Source organism: Centruroides sculpturatus, unplaced genomic scaffold, assembly GCF_000671375.1.
Source record: "Centruroides sculpturatus isolate CEXI.00-Female unplaced genomic scaffold, Cexi_2.0 scaffold256, whole genome shotgun sequence".
Taxonomy (NCBI): domain Eukaryota; kingdom Metazoa; phylum Arthropoda; class Arachnida; order Scorpiones; family Buthidae; genus Centruroides; species Centruroides sculpturatus.
This window is the reverse complement of record NW_019384583.1, coordinates 220737-241297: the sequence shown is the minus strand read 5'-3', so window position 1 is coordinate 241297 and position 20561 is coordinate 220737. Positions and strand designations below refer to the sequence as shown.

At 23.2% G+C, this 20561-nt stretch overlaps 1 protein-coding gene and 1 long non-coding RNA gene across 2 annotated transcripts in view; one reads left to right on the top strand and one right to left on the bottom strand.

The window, feature by feature from the left end:
- The window catches only part of LOC111624516, a 44682-nt gene extending 40273 nt beyond the window's left edge, over positions 1 to 4409 (bottom strand). Inside the window, exon 1 of the long non-coding RNA XR_002756587.1 lies at positions 4215 to 4409. This is a non-coding gene — a long non-coding RNA (uncharacterized LOC111624516). The remainder of the gene's footprint in view (positions 1 to 4214) is intronic.
- Positions 1 to 20561, top strand: part of LOC111624512 — a 215903-nt gene that overhangs the window by 18502 nt on the left and 176840 nt on the right. The gene's annotated exons all lie outside the window — the stretch shown is intronic.

Genomic DNA, 20561 nt, shown 5'->3' with positions numbered 1-20561 from the left:
CTCTCTCTTAAACCAACATCAACTAGTGTTCACCTATGCTTTTACTTTTTTCTATAAACTTTAAAATCTCTTCTAAACATTTTTAAGATATGCCTAAAGGGAAACAACTTGCGGTTATCGATAAAAGTTATATCTGCATTCTGACTCTTCTACTTTTCCTCTGTTATAAAAAAAAAGAAATGATATTGCACGTATCATTAATCTTTTTCTACATAAAATTTCCGAACGTATTGATCTGATGACAATTTTCGCTTTCGACGTATTTGAGCAGTAGTATCACCATTTAATTATAGTTTATTTATAAATGACGTATAATTTATCTATTTAATTATGTTCCGATTATCAGCCTACTTAATTACGAGTTTGTTTATTTAATTTTACAAACAGAAAATTAGGGTAATTATGAAATTAAATTTATCCAAAAATAATCNCTTAAAATAATATAAATCAATAAATATATATATATATATATATATGTATTTTTACTTATCTCAGTGTAAAAAATTTAGATCTAGAGAACTAGAAAATAGAAAGAAATTCTAAAGTAGCCATTTTTATTTTCTAGTTATGTCAATAGTTGAGTAGTTTTTAATAGCTAAAACCTGACGCGACAAATCTTTATCAGCTCGTTCCATGTTTTATTGAAAGAATGATAAATTTTTTAACTTTGACAATCATTGGTACAAATTTTATAGTTTCCTTATACTTAATATCAAACTGTTGACTACAGAACACAAGAATTTATTCAAACAATGCACTTTCATGATTTTTTGATGTAACAGTTTCGTATATTCTTTCTCAAAATAATACCCTATGTAGCTACAAGAATATTAAAGCTGCATTATCTATGTTTTTCTTGTAAATATGTTACCTTTTAGCAGAAATAAATATCAGCTTTCAAAAATAATTTTTTATTTATTTCAAGAATGTTTTAGTTATATTTAATATTTTAGAATAGTTGATATATGTCAACTATTCTAAAATATTAAATATAGCTAAATCTTTTATAAATCTTAAATATTTTACTTTTTAGCTTATATCTAAGATAATCCAATTTGATAATAAGTTAACTATTACTTTCAATAAATATAGATTGTACAATTAATTTACTTTTTTAAAATGAAATTTATATGGAAACTTTTTGGCTTGTTTTGTGTCAATTCCATTTTATTAAAATTATAATAAAAAATAATTTTAATAATCTGGGGCTGTTGAGATAAAATGTTTTAAAACTCAGAAATGATTATTAAAAATGTTTAAATAAAATTATGATAAACATAAACAATAATAGTAGTATTAAGTTTAAATTAAAATAGGACATCTTACAGTTTAAAACAGCAATACAACTTTCGAAATGGCGAAAGCTATACTATGACATAGGCTATTGTATGTTCTCCCTTGCTACCTCCTCTACAAAAATTACCAAACTAAGCTCTTTATCATAACACTGTTATAAAACGTTGGGAAATTAGATTAAAAAACCATTAATGGTGATAAAATACATTTTACTTTAACTTTACTAACTGCCGCTAATGCAAACACTGGCACTCATGAAAACTAAATAGTTCTTGTAATTAACTGGTGCAAGACTTTTGAACATCACTATTTAAAGCGATTATTGAAAAAAAAGATTTGCTGAAATATGCAATTATTGTCTGTCTTGTGGTAGATCACAGAAGCACTTTACAGGTTGCCTGTTGGTCATCGCTGGCTTAAAATATGAAAAAGATAATTAATTTAAATTATTGTAAAGTTAAAAACAAAGTAAGCTGTTGCTTATTTAATATTTTGCTTATTACTACTATAAACAGTAGTAATAATCAAAGCATTACTAATTTCAAAAATTGTAATATATGTTCCTTTAATTAACTTATTTTTGTTATATTGCTAAATAGGAAAGGTTAGAGTTCTTTATCGTTATTTCATATCAGGAGCAAGATAATGAGTGGTGTAGAATTTCCTGTTAATAAAAGTACAGTAGGCTTATGTATACTAAATTCTACAACGCTATTATTTGAATAATTATCATCCCGATATTTCAAGCATAAGACTGAATGATTAATTAAACTGTATAAATTTAGATTAATAGGTGGTACAATTTACTCATTAGAAGAAAAATATTTTCTGCAGACAATAAATGTACAGTATTTTATATTAATGCGTACCAGAAGTATCCTCCTTAATATCAAATTTAACATTCATAATTTCATCCATTTGTTTCTAATTCACAAAATAACTATTGTAACTGTAAAAACTAACGCCATTAGTTCAGAGAGGCTACAACGTAGAAGCTTCAAAATTTAGTTTTTTTTAATGTAAAATATATAAATGAATGATTCTTTAGAAAAATAATAAGCAATATGTTTTTATTTGCTTTATTAATTTTATTCATATACTTTTATGGCTTTCAGAGAGAAATGGAACCGTTCTCACCTTTTCAGGCCTAGCGTAATTGATAATATTTGTTTAATGAATTCGCATTCTGAACGGAAACATCGGATTAATAAATTATTTAAGCTATATTATTTACTTTAATCAATACGGTTCAAACAAAAAAAATAAATAAATAATGATAACAAAATTATTATTCCTGATTAATTTTTCAAATATTTATTGCATTTCTGCACGAAATACCCAATTACATGGTTACTTTATTGATATTNCTTGATAATTCAACTACGCTTGTTGGAGAACAATAAAAACACTACACTCAACAAGCCACCAATAAAACTCAACTGCCTAACCTATAACCAAAGTCTCCTTTTAATTTGTTTTTAAAAAAAAGCGCTTGACAAACTTGCCCCGCATGCCGAAGTTGCCCCGGTCTCCCCTAACTAAATAAAAAATATAATTAGCGTTTTCTCTCGCATTTTTCTGTATTGCAATTTAATAATATAGTTACATCTAGCTTCAGATATTGCTTTTGTTAATATGCTGAAAAATGATATTCTGATCTATTAATATTTAGCCTCAATTTATTACTTAATATGCTTAATACATGCTAATTGGATTTAATTAGTATGTTTTAATACCAGAACTAATAGCTTCATGTATTAATTAATAGGTCTTAATATCTAAGTTTTAACTTCCTGTATAATTATGATCTACTAAATAATTTCTGAATTATTAGATTTATCTATGATTTTTAAATAAAATACTCTATTTTAACTATATTTTTATCATTTATTTTCATAATTTAAGTCTGTATTTTGTTCCATAAGTCTAGGGTCCGTAGAGATTAAGAGAAACCGAGACGCTTATCATTTTGAGTCCCTAATACATGTATGTTAAAAAACGATGATGACAAATTATATTATATTTTTTAAATAATAAAATTTAATTAAAAAATAAAGCTTTATTAACACATAAAAAATGCAATGAAGCAAATAATTTGTAACAAATCTTTTTAGATCTCTTAAACATGAGGCTCGGGTCAAAGGGCCCTACTTGCTCCCTTGGCTGATTACGGGTGATAGTAGAACTTGAATAAATCTATATTTACTTTGTTTCCATTTATATATGAGCCTATAATTAGATAATAAAAATTTTGTTTATTTATGCATAAATTTCAAGTTATTAATTTAAACATTAAAATTTTATTTAACTCGAGAACATAAATCTTGTGCTATTTAAAATATTAGCTTTAATTATAAAGAATATGATAAGTAATAGGATAACTAATTTTTAATTAACTTATAAACTTGTCAATCTTAAAATATTCCACCAATATTCTCAGTGCTGGTCTTAAACCGATTGAATCGATAGAACCTAATAGGGCCCTCTGTAGAGTTATAACCTCCGGAAAGGGAGAAAATTTTCATTTTAAAGCTGAACTTGTCTATATTTTGTGAGAATTGCAGATTTTATAATTATCAAGATTATAAAGTACAGTGTAAATATTTAAGTAATTTCGTTTTTATTTAATTGTTTGTTTTTTTAATGATCCTAATGTGAATTCGCATTAAGGCCGAGCGTAAATATTCTAATAAATNGTTTATAAGATTGGGTTTTCGCATTTAAAAGAAAAAAAATATATAATATAATAAAATTAAAAAAAAAATTAAACTCATTTCCCTTTCGAGTAAAAGATTATAAGCAGCGAGAGATAAACAAACAAAATAGTAATGGAGGTTTAAAAAAAGTGTAGTAAACGTTTATAAAGTGCCATACATCTAACTGAATCGATGCATTGGGGGATGTAGCAGACGACTTACCTGTGTTCTCTTTGATCAAAGGCGCGAAAAGAGCCCTTGTATCGATTTTTTAACTGAGACTGCGTTTCTCTGCTTTAACGATATCGAGGATGGTCTCGACTCTTTCCGTTTACTTGTAATACCCTAAATTTTTTATACCCGATAACCTAAACAAAGTAGGCATAACTTTCGTTAATTCTCTTCCGATCGACTCAATCAAATCGATCCGATCAAACGATTAATCGTCTGTTAATGACGTCATTAACCAAGATTGTTACTTAATTATATTAAATCTTTCAATATGTACGAATATTTATTATTATTTTTTAATGTCGAATATTAATATAAAGTAATAAAACATCTGTGAAAATTTTCTGTATAAAGAATAAAAATTTCTCAGTTAATTGGAAGTTTTATAGGTGGAGTATCTAATCGTTATTTTATAAAAATATCTTCGAGATAATAATAAGTTTTCGAATCTATTTAAAATATTTATGAAGTTCTTTAAATGTAGTGAAAAAATTATTATGAATTAATAATCGATATAAAATTTTAAGCATTAATATATATGTAATAAATAAAAACAAATTTAAAAACTTAAAACTTAAATTTAAAGTATTTTCGTCATTATCGATGACGAAGATAATTTTTGTGACGTAGTCTTGGCATCAGTTATAATAATTTAAGCCATTAAAAATTAAATTAAAATTTTAAAACTCTTTTATTTAAATTGAAAAAAAATATATAAATAATTAAATTAGTATTTAAAACTAATTTAATTTTTTTTACTTATAGGAAAAATTGTTTTTAGTAAGCGACTATAAATAAGTAAAAAAAATAAAGAAAAAATAAAATAATTTTTATTATTCTAAAATATCGGAAAATAAAAAATTAAAAAAAAGCTTTAATTTAAATGATTTTTCGCTTAATTTTAATATATAATAAAATCGCATTAAAACATTAATTTTATTTATTCATGTATTATAAAAGATTTCATATAATTTAATGTCACCTTTTTTATTGTATGTTTTATTGTTTACCGTACTTCGTAATCAGAAATAAATTCACTAAAATATCAACGTTAAGCAGTTAAAATGTTTTCATTCGTTTAAATATTTTTAAATTTACCAAAATCTTCCATAAAATATTTGTCTTTAAATTCATTTTATAAAATGATACTTTAGTGATTAACATATATTTAAAATTCGTTAACTATTAAAATATTTAAATTTTATTGATTTTTTAATCGATTAATTATGTTGTTAACAGATTTTCAACTAAGGATAAATGAAATTAATTCAACACTAATAGAGACAAGGCCTCTCATAAATTGACAGAAGCCCGAGTCATTTATTTTTTGGGGTCCCAAATATTTAAAAAAGTCTAAAAATTTTATTTTTTTAAATAATAAAATTTGACGAAAAGTAAAGGGTCTACCTTAATACACAATGAATGCCAAAGAGTAAATAATTTGCAACAGCTATATTTATAACACGAAGCTTACTGTCTCACGATAATCTTTAAGAATTATATTCGCTGACAAGTTTTGAGGATTCATATGGTGTCTCACTCCATATAGACTCACTATGGACCTTCAAGATTTGATGTAATCGCATGTATTACCATCATAGACCCCGAAATCACGTGTTTCCGACATGTATCCTTCCTGTTCCTACTAATGAGCGTCTGTAGATTCTATCATTTATTTATGATCTTGCTGGTTCACCTGCGATTGGGTCTAGATAGAGATACTTCCATATTTTAAAAATGTTAGTACGAATAATGGAGAAAATACCTAAAATTCCGAGATCACGAAACAAAAATTTTATATGTTCTGATAGTTTACAACGTAAAATAATTTTTAAATTTTATTGACTTAAGCAGAAACAAACTACACGTACAGTACATCAATGGGAACAAAAAACAATTTTAACTTACATAATTATTACAATGACATTATAAAGTAATAAGTTTCTTTAATAAATAAAAAAAAAGTAATAAAAATTCTCAGAAAATAAATCATCAAAATCCAGATCTAAAACATAAAAAAATTTCACCTAAAATAATATAGGACAATATGAAATTTATTTTAAGTATTTTATTTAATTTTATTTTTATATTTTTGTTAAAATTTAAAATTGTATTTTAAAATGATTTTATAATCTTTGTTAATTATAAAATGAAATTATTTCATTTTTACGACGTCTTAAGAATGATTTTAATGATTAAAAATTTTAAAAAACACGCAAAAGTTTTAACTTTTAAATACATATGTTAATCATTCTTTAAAGAATTAATAAGAATATTTTTAGATATTTTCTTTCTAACTTTTTAAAAATATCTAAAAATAATTTAATTACAAATGTACTAAATTCGGTAGAAAAATTATTAAAATAAATACATGACATCATTTATTTAAGCAAATTTTAAAATATAATTAAAGAGAAAATATATATATTTATATTTATATTTAACAGTTAAATACTATTAATTACATAATGTTGTTTGAATTTAATTTAAAATCATTTTTAGAAATAGTAAAAAAAAATAATTTTTATGCTATTTTAAAAGTTATTATTATTTTACGAAATAAAATTGATTGCAATTTTATTAAAGATACAAACAAAATTTTAAAAATGCATTCTTAAAAATTTATGAGAAAATAGCGTGAAGAATATTTTATTTATTAAATTCGTGTTAAAATATTCTTCAAGATTCGTTCGTCTTTCAGATCAAAATATAACAATTCTATTAAATTATTTAAAATGTTGTTAATAATTTATTTTTAAAAAGTTTTAATAAATAAATTTATTTATTATTTGAATTTTAAAATGAAAATTTTCTCAGAAAAAAAAATTTTAAATAACAATTTGTGCGTTATTTTTAATTCAAATTTAATATTTTTTATATAATTTTAAGAGAAAAATATTTTCTTCTAACATAACTTTTTAAGTTATTTATCAAATTTTAAATGCTTAAATGATATTAATTATATATTAATTTTTAGAATTTTAATGAAATTTTAATATTTTATTTTTATAATTATCATCTTATTTTATCATCGTATAAGTCCTATCAGGCCACCATAAAAATATAGGCCCCTTGACAAATCTTGACAGCTTAATGGATATTATAAGAGCACGTAAATTTTGAGGGCTCCAAGTTTCACGTGCTCTTATGACGCCCTCATCTGATCTTATGACACCTTCAAATAATCTTATGACATCTAACGTTATCTCAGAGGCTCTTATGATGGCCCCCGAGATGGCATTTCCTGACACGTGTTCTCCCTGTCCTCCCGTGGAGGGCCATGGATTTTATCATTTATTTTGGAGCTTTCTAAAATAGAATCAATCTAGATGAGATGAAGTAGAATATTCCTTGAAGTTTCTCTATTTTCTTTATATACTGAAAATGTTTCTTTTCGTAAATTTTTCTTATTTAAATTTTCGAAAGTATATAAATAAGAAAAAGCTCATTTTAAAACTATTTTCAATGAATAAAATATCTACATTTTATTTATTTTTTATGAAAATTTAAAAATTTAAAAAAGGAAAATTGATCATTTATATTGTCAATCGGGAGTAATTTGTGATGATAATAAATGTCTTTCCAAAAACGGTAGTAATTTTATTTATCTAGAAAAACTTTTCATTAAAATTTTTATGGAATTTATTTTTTTTTATAACTTTAAATCTTTTTTTAATTATTAACGAAAATCTTTAAGATTTAGAAATATATAATTACAGATTATATATATTACACATGGATAATTAAACATTGGATTTTACTTCAATTCTTAGACTAAAATATTACTTAATATTTTTATTAATTTTTATTGTTTATTTATTTTTAAAATTTAGACTATTTGATATATATTTCTCATTTTTATTTATTTGTTTATAAAATTTCTTAATATTCTCAGAATAAAAAACTTATTATTTTAAAAATTTTCAGATGTATTTAAATATTGTACATTAAAAGTTATTAGGACATAATAAAAATCACTTATATTACTTATATAATGTTTTAAAAATATAAGAACTTGTATATTCTTAACATTAGTACTTTTCCTAATTTATATTTGAAAACATTTAAGAGTAGCTTAAAATAATATAAATCAATAAATATATATATATATATATATATGTATTTTTACTTATCTCAGTGTAAAAAATTTAGATCTAGAGAACTAGAAAATAGAAAGAAATTCTAAAGTAGCCATTTTTATTTTCTAGTTATGTCAATAGTTGAGTAGTTTTTAATAGCTAAAACCTGACGCGACAAATCTTTATCAGCTCGTTCCATGTTTTATTGAAAGAATGATAAATTTTTTAACTTTGACAATCATTGGTACAAATTTTATAGTTTCCTTATACTTAATATCAAACTGTTGACTACAGAACACAAGAATTTATTCAAACAATGCACTTTCATGATTTTTTGATGTAACAGTTTCGTATATTCTTTCTCAAAATAATACCCTATGTAGCTACAAGAATATTAAAGCTGCATTATCTATGTTTTTCTTGTAAATATGTTACCTTTTAGCAGAAATAAATATCAGCTTTCAAAAATAATTTTTTATTTATTTCAAGAATGTTTTAGTTATATTTAATATTTTAGAATAGTTGATATATGTCAACTATTCTAAAATATTAAATATAGCTAAATCTTTTATAAATCTTAAATATTTTACTTTTTAGCTTATATCTAAGATAATCCAATTTGATAATAAGTTAACTATTACTTTCAATAAATATAGATTGTACAATTAATTTACTTTTTTAAAATGAAATTTATATGGAAACTTTTTGGCTTGTTTTGTGTCAATTCCATTTTATTAAAATTATAATAAAAAATAATTTTAATAATCTGGGGCTGTTGAGATAAAATGTTTTAAAACTCAGAAATGATTATTAAAAATGTTTAAATAAAATTATGATAAACATAAACAATAATAGTAGTATTAAGTTTAAATTAAAATAGGACATCTTACAGTTTAAAACAGCAATACAACTTTCGAAATGGCGAAAGCTATACTATGACATAGGCTATTGTATGTTCTCCCTTGCTACCTCCTCTACAAAAATTACCAAACTAAGCTCTTTATCATAACACTGTTATAAAACGTTGGGAAATTAGATTAAAAAACCATTAATGGTGATAAAATACATTTTACTTTAACTTTACTAACTGCCGCTAATGCAAACACTGGCACTCATGAAAACTAAATAGTTCTTGTAATTAACTGGTGCAAGACTTTTGAACATCACTATTTAAAGCGATTATTGAAAAAAAAGATTTGCTGAAATATGCAATTATTGTCTGTCTTGTGGTAGATCACAGAAGCACTTTACAGGTTGCCTGTTGGTCATCGCTGGCTTAAAATATGAAAAAGATAATTAATTTAAATTATTGTAAAGTTAAAAACAAAGTAAGCTGTTGCTTATTTAATATTTTGCTTATTACTACTATAAACAGTAGTAATAATCAAAGCATTACTAATTTCAAAAATTGTAATATATGTTCCTTTAATTAACTTATTTTTGTTATATTGCTAAATAGGAAAGGTTAGAGTTCTTTATCGTTATTTCATATCAGGAGCAAGATAATGAGTGGTGTAGAATTTCCTGTTAATAAAAGTACAGTAGGCTTATGTATACTAAATTCTACAACGCTATTATTTGAATAATTATCATCCCGATATTTCAAGCATAAGACTGAATGATTAATTAAACTGTATAAATTTAGATTAATAGGTGGTACAATTTACTCATTAGAAGAAAAATATTTTCTGCAGACAATAAATGTACAGTATTTTATATTAATGCGTACCAGAAGTATCCTCCTTAATATCAAATTTAACATTCATAATTTCATCCATTTGTTTCTAATTCACAAAATAACTATTGTAACTGTAAAAACTAACGCCATTAGTTCAGAGAGGCTACAACGTAGAAGCTTCAAAATTTAGTTTTTTTTTTTATGTAAAATATATAAATGAATGATTCTTTAGAAAAATAATAAGCAATATGTTTTTATTTGCTTTATTAATTTTATTCATATACTTTTATGGCTTTCAGAGAGAAATGGAACCGTTCTCACCTTTTCAGGCCTAGCGTAATTGATAATATTTGTTTAATGAATTCGCATTCTGAACGGAAACATCGGATTAATAAATTATTTAAGCTATATTATTTACTTTAATCAATACGGTTCAAACAAAAAAAATAAATAAATAATGATAACAAAATTATTATTCCTGATTAATTTTTCAAATATTTATTGCATTTCTGCACGAAATACCCAATTACATGGTTACTTTATTGATATTATATTATCATATGTTGATAATGTGATACCAATAAAAGAATTTCCGGTTCATAAAACAATAAATACTGATTCTTTTCTTTATAGTTTTTGTCCTTCCGATAACTCGATTTGTCTTATTTTTATGTGTCCGCAACAATTTTATTTATTAAGTACTTTGATAATAGTAATATTAATACAATACTTATTGTTCAAGAAATACGTGTTACGATTACAGTTTTGCAAAATATAAGCAGGAAATTAAAATTAAATAACTAATATAATATTTAAAAATTCTTGATAAGTAATAGGATAACTAATTTTTAATTAACTTATAAACTTGTCAATCTTAAAATATTCCACCAATATTCTCAGTGCTGGTCTTAAACCGATTGAATCGATAGAACCTAATAGGGCCCTCTGTAGAGTTATAACCTCCGGAAAGGGAGAAAATTTTCATTTTAAAGCTGAACTTGTCTATATTTTGTGAGAATTGCAGATTTTATAATTATCAAGATTATAAAGTACAGTGTAAATATTTAAGTAATTTCGTTTTTATTTAATTGTTTGTTTTTTTAATGATCCTAATGTGAATTCGCATTAAGGCCGAGCGTAAATATTCTAATAAATGAGTTTTAACTTTTGTTAAATAAAATATTAAGTTTACTTTCTAAATACTAATGCAAATTTTATCCTTAAATTCCAGAAATTGTTTTCGGTATAACAATTTCCGGTATTCGTTTCTTAAAAAACCTAGTTTAATTTATATTTATTATAAAATGAGACCTATTTCTCAGTGAATTGTGTTTATCTCGATTATCTCGATAACTCACTTTCATTCTTTATATAAGGTTATAAGAAAAATGTCGGAGACAGATATTTAAATTTTTTATATAAATACAATCTTGCAAAAAATTGTGGTTATAAGTCTCGTTTAGCTAATAAGAGTCAACAAAAAAGTATTTTTATTCGGCTTATAAGCTTTCCTGCCAAATTGTGCTGTAACAATTCAACAAAAGTTTGTTATTTATGTTCTCGTATTAAGAATTATTCAAATTTTTTCAAATATTATAAATTTTACACGATTATATATTTTAAAAATATTTAAAATGATAAATTTTTAAATTGTATTCTTCGAAACAATCGCATGATACTTTTCACATTTCCAGAAAATAAGAAAATTGAAGAGTAAAAGTAGAACATACTGTTTCAATAATAAACAACTTAGAAATTTATTATTTCGTTTACGATTTGAATAATACACAATAATCTAACACGTAATACAAGAATAATTTTCGAAAAATTTTTATAAATAACATAAACTTTCAATCGAATTCATGAACTCTTTTCAAACCGTGCTATACGTTTAATAAGGAAGCCTATAAATTCTCATAACAAAAGATATTGTTTTTACTGCTGATTTTAATATTTAAGCTAGACATAGGGGAGACCGGGGCAAGATCGGCATGTTAAGCTTTACTTAAATTTTGTGTAATAAATACTGCTGTAAACTGAAAAAAAAGCTTTGCATTATTGTCTATTGGAATGTTACCTTACTATAGAACTGGTTAAAATCAGTTTGGAAATAAAAATAATTAAAATAATTACAACTTTACAAGAAGAGAGAAATTGACGAAGTTGCCCCGGGTATAGGGGCAAGATCGGCAACTTCTCTCTTTTTGTAAAGTTGTAATTATTTTAATTATTTTTATTAAAGTTGCCCCTGGTATAGGGGCAACAGTAATGGGGCAAGATAGGCACGTATATAAAATTATGTTATTAACAATGTATAAGTTGGAATTCACTATTAAAACAAAGAAATACAAATCCAACACCCATTTAATATTATTACAACGAAATGCAAGTTCAAAGACATATATACATGAATAACAAATGCAAACATGTTTTCATTTATCATCTGTTTGATTTTTATCCTTTGCTTCTAATGTGGCTTTATGTTGCCGATCTTACCCCGCTAGTCATGATTTCGAAACATTAAGTACAACCCTGAGAACAGAATGCCAAGCCACGATCTGGCCACGTGAATAAGTTGAAGTTACATCCTTCTAACAGGAAAAGTAACTTTCGTTATCATGGAATTATAACAAAACCTGCCAATTCAATATAAATGGAAAAAAAATATTATATGGAATTGAACGAAAATGAAAATTTGCTTGATAATTCAACTACGCTTGTTGGAGAACAATAAAAACACTACACTCAACAAGCCACCAATAAAACTCAACTGCCTAACCTATAACCAAAGTCTCCTTTTAATTTGTTTTTAAAAAAAAGCGCTTGACAAACTTGCCCCGCATGCCGAAGTTGCCCCGGTCTCCCCTAACTAAATAAAAAATATAATTAGCGTTTTCTCTCGCATTTTTCTGTATTGCAATTTAATAATATAGTTACATCTAGCTTCAGATATTGCTTTTGTTAATATGCTGAAAAATGATATTCTGATCTATTAATATTTAGCCTCAATTTATTACTTAATATGCTTAATACATGCTAATTGGATTTAATTAGTATGTTTTAATACCAGAACTAATAGCTTCATGTATTAATTAATAGGTCTTAATATCTAAGTTTTAACTTCCTGTATAATTATGATCTACTAAATAATTTCTGAATTATTAGATTTATCTATGATTTTTAAATAAAATACTCTATTTTATCTATATTTTTATCATTTATTTTCATAATTTAAGTCTGTATTTTGTTCCATAAGTCTAGGGTCCGTAGAGATTAAGAGAAACCGAGACGCTTATCATTTTGAGTCCCTAATACATGTATGTTAAAAAACGATGATGACAAATTATATTATATTTTTTAAATAATAAAATTTAATTAAAAAATAAAGCTTTATTAACACATAAAAAATGCAATGAAGCAAATAATTTGTAACAAATCTTTTTAGATCTCTTAAACATGAGGCTCGGGTCAAAGGGCCCTACTTGCTCCCTTGGCTGATTACGGGTGATAGTAGAACTTGAATAAATCTATATTTACTTTGTTTCCATTTATATATGAGCCTATAATTAGATAATAAAAATTTTGTTTATTTATGCATAAATTTCAAGTTATTAATTTAAACATTAAAATTTTATTTAACTCGAGAACATAAATCTTGTGCTATTTAAAATATTAGCTTTAATTATAAAGAATATATTTTTTTAATTTAATGAAATTTTAAAACAAAACAATTTGTTTATGGAAGTGCTAAATAATCTTAAACTGATGGGTTTAATTATAAAAATAAGTAATTAGCACAATAACAATGTAACGTAAATTGATGAATTCTCAAACAATTGCCTTGAATTATTACCAACATCAAAATTAATTCAAACTAACCGCATTCTGAATCCTTAATGTAACCCAATGTGCCGATTATAGTATTCTATTACTCGTGAATGTTAAAAGATTCATAAAACTAAAATAGTGGCTATAGATTTACATTAAAATTATCATATTTCGTGAAGATAATTAACAACAAAATGTTAATAAAATAATTTATTTTATCAAAGAATTTTAAGCAAATATAATCTAAAATATATCATGTCCAATCTAAGCGTGAACAAGAAAGACGTTTTTCATTGATTGTTTATATTAAATTCGGAGATATTAATGAAATTTTTGTACAAAATAATAAATGAAGTTTATTTTAATAAATAGCAAAATATAGAATAAAGTACAGTTTTTTTAGCGTAAATAGCACAGCGTAGAATCTAATAGAATGTTTTAATAAACTTAGAACTTAGAACAAAGTATAAAATTTATTAAATACAGTAAGTTACTATAGCATAAATTGAATATTATTTTCTAAAAATTCATAATTAATTGGAATTTTTAAAGTAAAACTTTACACTCTTGGATAAAACATTTTAAAATGTGCTTTACCTATTGATTTCTATTAGATATGCTTGGATGTATTTACTGTAATTCAGGTGTAAAACTGTAGCCGTTAAAGCTCAGTATTTTAATAAATAAGGCAATACAGAATGAAGTCAAATATTTTAATAAATAGCACCGCGTAGAATGAACTAGAATATTTTAATAAATAGTACAGCATAGAATGAATTATAATATTTAATAAATAATATAATACATAGTTAAGTAGATTATTACGCAAATATATACAGCACGTAGATTTGAATATGAATTATGCAGTAAATAAATATCTTATTTATTACTAAGTTTAAGCAAGTAAAAATGACTAATTTTTATACTAAATTTTAAAATTATAATGCATAAAAATCGAAAAAAAATCGAATTCATTACAAAACTATAAATTAGATTGGCTAAATTCTTTTAGAGAAAAAAATAGTAATTTCAGTTATTTTCCCTAAAAACACAAAGTAGCAAATTATTATTTTTTGAGTTCTATTAATAACTTTTAAATCTGGATCCTTTCAGCAAAATTTGGCACAGAATTAGATTAAGTTGAGAAAGTGCCACAGTTTCTACACTATCCTCAATTTTTTGTGAATAACTGTAATAGTCAATAATTTATTATCTTAGAATTAAAATCTTAATTAATTAAAATTAAAATTAATGATATTAAGATTGAAAAGAATTGATTATAATTAAATTACTTATAAATAAATTGTGAAAAAAGAATATTTAATTAATAAACATTCTTTTCTTCTTTTTTATTTGTTTTATTGATAACATTTCAGAAAAATTTATCTTTAAAAATAAAATACTAAAAATAAAGAAATAAGAAGAATAAAATAAAAATACTAGAACATAAAGTAAAATAAATTGAACTCAAGAATATATATTTATTGTAGGAAAATAAATGCTTAGTTTGAAGACGTAGATCTGTTTAATCTTTAAAATGCTATTTATTATAAAAAATATAAAAGAAAATAAAATTCAATATATTAATTTTAATTTGTAGATAAAAGCTTAAAGTAAATCTTCTATAAGAGGCTATTACATATAATCAATTTTTATGACGAAAGATTGTTTTATCTAAATATTGGAATTTCCATTAAATAAAAAGAAAAAATATCAATCAATAATAGTAATATATAAAAAATATATATATTAAATTTGATTTTAAGAATTTGCAAAAATTCAAAATTTGATATAAAAATATATTTTCTATTTTTTTTTTTATTTTTTACTAACCATAAAGCTTTTTATTTTATAAAAAGCTTTATATCAAGTGTTTCTGTTCCACTTATTGTAAAAAATACAGTAAAATTCGCTTATTGTAATCACAGGTATTGTTATCAACGTTTAATATTATATCAGAATTAGCACATCCCGAAACATACAAGTTAAAATACGCGTATAAAAGTTTACTTATAGTTATCATTATCTTTAGGTGGATAAGTATGTTTAGGTTATCAGTTATCGTTATCAGTCTTAACCAGTGGTTAGGACTGATAATTTCTCTATGTTCTTAACAAGATTATGAATAGGAGCGTTTTATGAATGAACTGCTGAAATTAAACAGCAGACAAATATTGCTGGATGAATTATTATTAATTAATAATAATTATTATAATTAATAAATCTTTAAGTACAGTAATGCAGTTTTTATTGTTTTAACGTATCTTTCTAATGTTGGAGCCAATAAAACCAAAATTTCAACTAATTGTAGTCTTTTACCCTGCTTAATGTTATTGTTAACATTATAGGTAGTCACAAAAAGATTACAATAAGCGGACTATACTGTATAAGCGTAAATCAATTAGATTCTTTGTTTTAAAGTTTGGTAAAATTGGACAGATGTAAACATTCTCTAGAATAAATATAGATATTTCTCATTTAAAGCATCAAGCAAAGAAAAATTTTTGAAATAAACAATAGAAACATTTATATTTGAGAAAAAAATTATAAACTATTTAAAGAAAAAAATAATAATAAACACCAGGTGATGATGTAATAATATTTCTGACATGTGACTAAGTTTGTTACGTGAAAAACATTATCTTTAAATTGCTTTGTTAATTAGGTAATTAAATTTATGCTTCAATTTAAAATGAAATGTTTAAATTGTGTTAAAATCATTACTTTAAAGTATTTTCCTGATAAGAAAAGATTCAAAGAATTTAACTTCTATCTTATGTTTGTAAACATCATTATCACATTCTATTATATAATTCACTATATAATTTTAGGATTAATTTAGGATAGTATTGCAGGTCAGCTATAAATATTGAGAACAAGTTAGGTGAATTGTAATATTGTAAGACATACTTGCATGATCTATTCAATTAACTTCTATAAATTTGTAAAACAAACAATTTAAACTAAATAATAAATTTGTATAAATTCATTATTAATATTTAATTCATTAAAGTAAATTGATTATTTTTCTTGTCAAAATATATTATTCAAATATTAAAAATAGGAAAATAAAAAATTAATTATATATTGAAATTAGAAAGTAAAAATGTTTAAAATAATTAAAATCATAGCAGTAAGAAACTGATAAAAAATGCTTCATCAGATTTTTATATAATGGGATGATATTGGGAGACTAACATAATATATCATCACTAATCATTCTATTTTTATTTTGTTGAATAAAGCATTATTCTAATATTATTTTAGCTATTCATAATTATTTTTTCAAGTATTGAAAGCAAGCAATGTAAATACGTAGAAAACACTTATGGATAGAATAGATAAAATTACATTTGAAAAGACTCTTAGCCAACGATGAACAAATTGAGATAATGGTGATGATAAAATTTATCATCCTCATTATTATACTCCCACTTTGTTGCTAAATAAAATGCATTTAACTTTACCTATCTAAAACTAATTTTTTAATATAAATTATTAATAACAATCATTGCAAATGCATGAAATGAACAGATGTGGATAGCATAAAACAACATTTGAAGGAACATTTATTCAGAAAAAATAAAGTAAGATAGTGATGATGAGAAGAATATATTTTATCATCATGATCTGATTTTGCTCATCGCTGGAAAAAAGTCGTTTCAAACGTTACTTTACCTATCTCATAACTATTCTTTTCATGTATTAATAGCAAGCGCTACCTATCAACAATAGAATGGGATCTTCTTTTCCATGAATTTCAAATTTTGAATTTTTTTTAATAGTAAAAGACATTCTAAATTTCTTAGTTTCATCTTATTTTTCATGATCAAGTTAAAATTGTCGCAAATATTTATAAACTTGCTATAAATTTTAATCTGTATTTAGAATACATAAATAAATATATAAAAACATTTTTCTACAAATAAATAAAATACGATTTAAAATTTATTTTATCAGAAAGTTTTATTCAACAATTTTAATTTTTTAAATTAAAATTATTTAGTGGAAAGCCAAACTTTGATATTTATCAGGACATTTATATAATAGTATTAATTTATTAATTTAAAAATCTTTTAAAGCATTTAGACATGTAATAAATTGCATTTTAAATGGTTTAAATGATTTATTGCATGTTTAAATGGATTTTTTTTAAAAAAACAATAATGCATATAGGAAGGTAATTTATATTTTATTTTAAACATTTAAATACATTTTTAAAAATTACATTTTGGAATAAATTAAATATGTATTATTTTTATAAATGTTTTTAAATTGTAATTTTCTTCTTAATTATCAGTAAGAAAAATATTTCAAGATTTTTAAATAAAAGCTGATTGTATAAAGAAATGAACATGATTCTATGAAGAATATCTTTGGAAACTTTTTGGCTTGTTTTGTGTCAATTCCATTTTATTAAAATTATAATAAAAAATAATTTTAATAATCTGGGGCTGTTGAGATAAAATGTTTTAAAACTCAGAAATGATTATTAAAAATGTTTAAATAAAATTATGATAAACATAAACAATAATAGTAGTATTAAGTTTAAATTAAAATAGGACATCTTACAGTTTAAAACAGCAATACAACTTTCTAAATGGCGAAAGCTATACTATGACATAGGCTATTGTATGTTCTCCCTTGCTACCTCCTCTACAAAAATTACCAAACTAAGNAAATTTTTTTATAAATTTATAAAAAATAAAATTATATTTGTAGTTTTAATTAAAACAAAACTTTTTACTGAAAAAATGTCATTTATGTTATACTTTCTGATAAGAGAATCTGATTTTTTAAATAAATAACGTAAATAAAATAAAAAATAAGTAACGTTTTTGATGTTAAAGATAATAATAATACTTATTTCATTAAAAAGTTCTCCATATTTATAACAGATCTTTAACATGGAGTTTTATTTTGCTCCTTTAAATAATACTTTGCCGCTTGACACAGTTGAATGATCAAGAAGCTAACCAGGAAGTGCAATTAAACATTGATCTATCTTGGCTATTGGAGAAATTCTGTCGTAAAACATAAACCAACAAAAGGTTTATCGACTATAAGAACGATCCAGCTTAAAAGTACAATAAAATCAATTTAATAACCATTAATTATAGTAAAATACATTCTTATTTACTTTTTAATTATATATCATTGTATTTTTTTATATTAAATAAAAATTTATTGTAAAAAATTATCATTTTATAAAAGTTACATAAATAAAAACTAAGCATATGCAGAAATTTGCATAAATAGTTTAATTTAATCTCAGTATTAAAACTACCAAATTAGAATTAAAAAATGAAAATATTTAATGGAATTGATATAAAATATGCATTTAAATAAACATAAAATGTGTTTATGTTTATAATAAATTTAAAAAAACAAGTTAAAATGTTAAGTCAAATCAATGTCAGGTATGCATTAAGTTAATTAATTACTAGCAAGGATAGAGTATAAAAATAAAATATATATATTATTTAATGGAAAGTTTATTAAATATGGATCCGAGAAATAATATTTATGAAAAAGTAAATTTATTTTAATAAATAATTTAAGTAAAAACATTAATAAAATACTCCAAGCTGAATGAATGCTAAATCAGTTTAAAGTATAATCAGAATAAAAGTAAATGCCTTGTAATTTTTATGATGTATCAAAAAGAAAAAGCAAGTTAAACTCCTATTTTATATATATATAATAAATATACTAAGCATGATTAAATTTAATTCGAAAGTTCTAAGTTTCATTACAAAATTTTGAAAAACATTAAGAAAAATTGAATATAATGATTTCAAATGCATTTAATTATCAAGTTTTGTATTTTTTAAGGCTAAGATTGAAATTATTTACATAAACTGAATTATTTTTTAATAATTTAATTGTAAATATAGTTCCAAAAATTTGGATAGGGTGTAATATGTTAACAGTTCTGTTGTCAGAACTTTCATTATCACATCTATCATACATTTAGTAGAACAATTTATTAAATTGATTCTATATATTGAATCATCTTTCTCAGTTAATAAAGCCATCAATACATGCTCTAAGTATAGATTAGTAGCAAGCAACCTCCACCCAATATCGCATGCAATGTATTAAAAAAAAAAAAATTCGATTTTCTCAGGAAAAAATATATTATTTCAATGTTAAGAATTTATTAAATTTATATATATATATATCAAGCGATAAAATATTAATTCACACAGAATTAAAAAGTCAGTATGAAATAATTTATGTGGTGGTAAGTACCGATCTATAGTAACTAATACGACATAAGTGATAAAGTGAAAATTATACAAAAAAAAAAAAAAAACTATCGATAGGTTGGTAATTCTTGGATAAGTTTGCTTCTACGACAACACTTATGGAAGAAATACTTGCAGATAAGAGACTAATGACAACATTTTATGACATTTGTAACAGTTAACGTCTACGTATCTTCTGAAAATGGAAAAAATTTTGACTCAAAACTTGGTTATTATCAGGAATATTTAGGGAAAAATTTTAAGGGACGAATCTCTCTTAAAATATTTTAGCTCTTTTTAAATATTTTAATTTAAAATATAATAATAAAAAATATTAAATTAAAGAGAGATTAGTCCTTTAAAAATTAAAAAATTAAGAACTACATTTTAAGTTCATTAAACATTTAAAAAAAGTTAATTTATTATTTAGAAAAATAATAAAAATTATGAAACATTTATGGAAAATTTTAAGGGCAGCAGCAACAGAAAATGATGTTGGAAC